General features: G+C 47.2%; 1 non-coding gene across 1 annotated transcript; it reads right to left on the reverse strand.

The window, feature by feature from the left end:
- Positions 1-3,906: 3,906 nt before the first annotated feature.
- LOC142565016 (U2 spliceosomal RNA) lies at positions 3,907-4,105 on the reverse strand. The gene has a single exon (XR_012824740.1). It is a non-coding gene; the product is annotated as a U2 spliceosomal RNA (small nuclear RNA).
- Between the last annotated feature and the right edge of the window lie 472 nt (positions 4,106-4,577).

Raw genomic sequence — 4,577 nt, forward strand, 5'->3', positions numbered from 1 at the left:
GTCGCCGTGTCGCTTAAGCGCCGGGCATTTTCACTCGCTACTTGGCTTAAGCGCGGCCGTTTGGTGGTCTCCGTCGCCGCCCCGGCCGACGTGGTAGCGGACTTCGCGTAATGTTGCCCGTTGTTTCACAGCAAACGGGCGCTGCGAATTTCATGCTTTCTTTCCAGTTTGGACATTTGTCTTCGTGTACGGGTGCTGGAGCTGTGTATAACTTTATAGAGCGTCTCAAGAAAAAAACTTGTTTGGAGCTTCACATTTAAGAGGAGCGGCTCCTTAGTACGAGGCGGTTTTCCTTTCACTTTCTCCCGATAATAGTACTCATCTGCCACTTCTCTCACCACGACACGATTTTTTTTGGGGGGGGGGCCCTCCCTTGATCCTGAAGTGAACAGACTGTTTCATACATCACGCAGACGCCCGCATCTATCCAGTCATGATGCCATTTACAAAAATCCTTAACAACAGGTGCCCCCACCTACGCAATCAACGCCAACTCAATTTAAAGAACAGCTGTTCAAAAGCTGATCGAAACCATCCAGTTTGGGAAAACCTAATTTGTGCAGTCGTTTTTATTTATTTTTTTTTTCATTTTGAGAGACGTGAAACCGTTTGTTACGACCCTTTTGTTACTGCGGCTGCGAAATCGTGCGTAATACCAATTTAATTGTGTGCTGGTTGGTCGTTTGTCAGCCCTTTGTGTTTTTCAAGAAAATGAACCACACGTTTATAAATTATGTGCGCAAAAATTTTCTCCATCTGCACCAATACGCCACCACCAAAATACTTAAACAAGAGAGAAAGCGTCCGAGGCCATGAGGTTTCGAAAATGCCGCGCTCCGAAATTTTCACATCCGCCATTGGGAATATAATTAGTATCCGTTGTAGAAAAAAAGAAAAAGGAATCAGATTTCAAGTGATCATTGAAAGTGGCCGCGTTTTTGCGGGGCGTGTCCTGATGAAATAATTCCACTTCAGTTCGTTGGTTCAATTGCATTTGTTGGCTCCTTGCAGCATGTTTAGATTTCATCTTTTTCAGTATCCTTAGTACTCTCATTATAGCCTGCACATTTTTCGGTTGTTTTGAGGTATCCATTCCTGAATGATGTTTTTCTTTTCCTTACAGCTAGCCGTAGAACAAGCGCTTTCTATCTAATCATTACAATAAGAATCCAGCATCATCGGCGCGATTAAAGTTCGGGAACTGGCGATTTTTAATGCCGCGATCACGAAGGTTAACAGCATGTTCATACAAGGGGTGACGTGACGCAAGGCGTGATTTTTCAGCATACCAGTCACGATATCTAATCGAATCTAAGATTGAAATGGCGTTCTTAATTAGTTTGGTTCCAGATAGAACAAACAGAAATAAAAAAAAGGTTGTCTTTGATTGCCATTCAAATCTTAAGACCGCGTGTAGAAAGTGTTCCGGCTTATATTCGGCAAATCAAAATGAACGGCTAAAATTAGTCTATCCCATTAGGTTTCATGCGGGAGATCACGCGAAAGGCAGCCATTCTTCTTTACATGGTTTCTCTCTTTTGCGCTGTCATTTGCGCATGCAAATTTCTTCGTACGGGAATTTTATGAAGCGAAGGCAGCTACAGACCGTTTTCATTGTTTCGTTCATGTTCGTAGGCGCAAATTTTCAAACCTAGTGCTTGGAGGAACATTTCCGCTGCTCTAGAAGGGCATGACAGTGCCCGCTCTTTCATTTCTCCAATCGCTCGCAAACACATTGCATTGCTAGCCTACAGCGGCAATACAAAGTGACGTTTCACCATGCACGTCGAAGTTGATTACCAGTACCGCGCCAGCGTCGACTGGCCGCCGAAGCGACGAGCTCAGCAGCGCATGCGCAAGGGCCGACACCACCCCAACCGAGCTTCCGTGCTTATCGGAGAGAGCAGGTGCGCGTCTGAGTATCTGAGCTTAAAAAAAAAAAACTGTGCCCGAGGCAATGACAAAGGGAAGTGGTCGCGGTCGCTCTGAATCTTATCGTATTATAGAAAAGGCGGGTTGGCGGCGCTTCCTCGAGGGTCAAAACGTACAATCGTCCAACTAGCGCTCCCGGCGTCAAGTGGAGTGCATCCTTCTTCTTGGAACGGTTTGCAATTGACTGCTTGAATGTGCCGACCACGCGACACGCGTCGCGTATAGAGCCAACCGTTGGCAAGAACGCGTCTAGCGTAGCAGCAGAACCGATCGCGGTTGCGATAACCCATCGCTGGTAGCGAAAGAAAAAGACGAACGCACCCACACGCAGTTTGTAGCAATAACCGCACAAACCAATGTGGTTTTAAATGTAGCTTCGCAGGTCACAGTAGAAGGGCACTGAAACTTTCTCATAACGCACACCGCTGTAGTCCACAAAGAACAAAACGCACAAAATAGATCTGATACAGCCGCACTGCATTATTTCGTGTTTTCACTATATCATAACTTTCGTGTGCATCTCACGCAGGCCAAGGAGTAAAAGGCAAGAAAAAAAAGATGATACGCGATCCTAAGCTTTGACTTGGCTGCTGTGGCATTTATGTTCTCTAGGCGAACGCAATGCACAAACTGAACTCGAATTTCCAATAATGGAAGTTCGTATTTGGCGACATGGTTGTATTTTTGACTAATATTTGCGTTTTTCGCCCGTGCATGCGCTGCACTGCGCTACTCTTTGCCCCTTCAACGCGGCTTCACTGCAATGCAGAAGTGTTCTGCGTCAAGCCGAACCAACAGGCAAAATCGCGCCTAGCACATAGAGTTCCCCCCCCCCCCCAAAGCGGAAAAGAAAAGTAGCTTTATTTAAACGAGAAAGATGCCACGAGTGCCCCAACGGAAAGCTTTAAGGGTTACCGAAGGGTAACTGAGGGCGACGCAACGAGCTTTGGCAAGAACGACGATGGGTGTAGCGTCACGAGAGATAGGAATAGAGCAGATTGAGGGGCGTTCGAACAAACGCGAGTTAATGACACCTTAGTTTAAACCATGAAAAAAAGAAATGGGCATGCAATGGGGGGGGGGAAGATGGTCATTAAGGGTTACGGACTCAATTCCAAGAGAAGGGAAGCGTAGCAGGGGGTGGCAGAAAGTTGGGAGGGAAGATTAGATTAGGAAATGTGCAGGGACTACATGGCGACAATTAGCACGTGACCGGGGTACTTGGATACTTATGGGAGAGGCCTTTGCCCTGCACTGGGCGTAACCAGGTGGGGGAGGATGAAAAGGTAGCAACAGGTCTTCATAACATACAGGTTGGAAAGCTGGAGCACCTTTGAACCCTTGAATATATTTCGCAAGACTTGGCCACACGACAAGTTTGTTTTCGAGGCGTTCGCTCCCACTGCTGCGAAAATGTGCACACAACGGCTGCACAGTAGTTGCCAGAAAGCGGGCACTCTATTTTTCTTTCATAGGGAATCTTTCTTCCACTAGGGCAGCGGATTTTGGCAGGGCGAGCTTGCGTTGGCGCTGTGGTTTACGGATCCAAGCAATAGTGAACTCAAAAATCCAGTGTTGGCTTTGAGCGGGATTCACATTGGTTGCCGAACCCACGGCTAATCATACACCCCCCCCCCCCCCTCCCCGTCCTATAGTGGCTCATTACAGCAGACAGAAACATCGGATAAATAACAATCCTATTTCTTAGACATATAATTTGCCGATTCTCCCTCCTGGTTCTTTCTTTTGCTGTCATTTATTTTTCTCGAAGGCCGTAATAAGAAATTTGCTGGTGCGGCTGTCCCATTTGAGCGGCAAGAAGTGCGACGCTACACACAGGTGGAGTGGCCGTTTAATTACTCTCGTGGTCCGCGAACCGGCGTCGTTGCGTATGGTATAGGAATGGTGCGTGTGAAGTCAGTGCTCGCTTCGAGCTTGTGTTCTTCATTTTGATTGAATGAAGTCTCACCTAAGTGAGCGGGGGCGGATCCCGGAGGTAGTGCAATACCGGGCCGACCTGCGGCGGAGGTGAAGCAGGCTTCAAGCACTCCGCCAACTTCCAAAAATAGGTTTAATATCGTGGGTCCACATAGAACCCGTATCAGATATTAAGCTGATAAGAACAGATACTACAACAAGGGAAGGTTTTATTCCACCAACAACAAAAAGGCATGGTATCATAATTTCCAATACACAGTGTTCTCAATGCTATACATTTTGGAGTAATATTTGCGTGGTGAGCTCATTGCTCTCTGTACATCCAGTCTGCGCGTATCTTTACACAATTCTAGTGCTGGTCAATCAGTCGGAAGAGAGAAGAAGGCGGTCATTGAGAACAGGTAAGGCAGTAAACCTCGTTGAGTCTTTGTGGTACCGATGCTTATAACTGTTAGTGGCTGCCGTCGCAGCTTCTGTGACAGGACTGGGTGCTACATGTTGCCACAACTTGTGCGGTTGTATGTGGTGTGAAGGGGGGGGGGTTATTAATAAGGTGTTAAAGGTAGCGAGAGTTGTCTGTTTTTATAAATGAAAAATTTTGTATGCCACCGCCGGAGGAAGCTTTCCTCCCCGGTGGCGCCGATTTCTTCGTGCAGGTGGTTCCATAGAAGGAGGCTGATTTTCTGGAGGGTGGGGTATGCCGCCCT

This window comes from Dermacentor variabilis, chromosome 11, assembly GCF_050947875.1.
Source record: "Dermacentor variabilis isolate Ectoservices chromosome 11, ASM5094787v1, whole genome shotgun sequence".
Taxonomy (NCBI): domain Eukaryota; kingdom Metazoa; phylum Arthropoda; class Arachnida; order Ixodida; family Ixodidae; genus Dermacentor; species Dermacentor variabilis.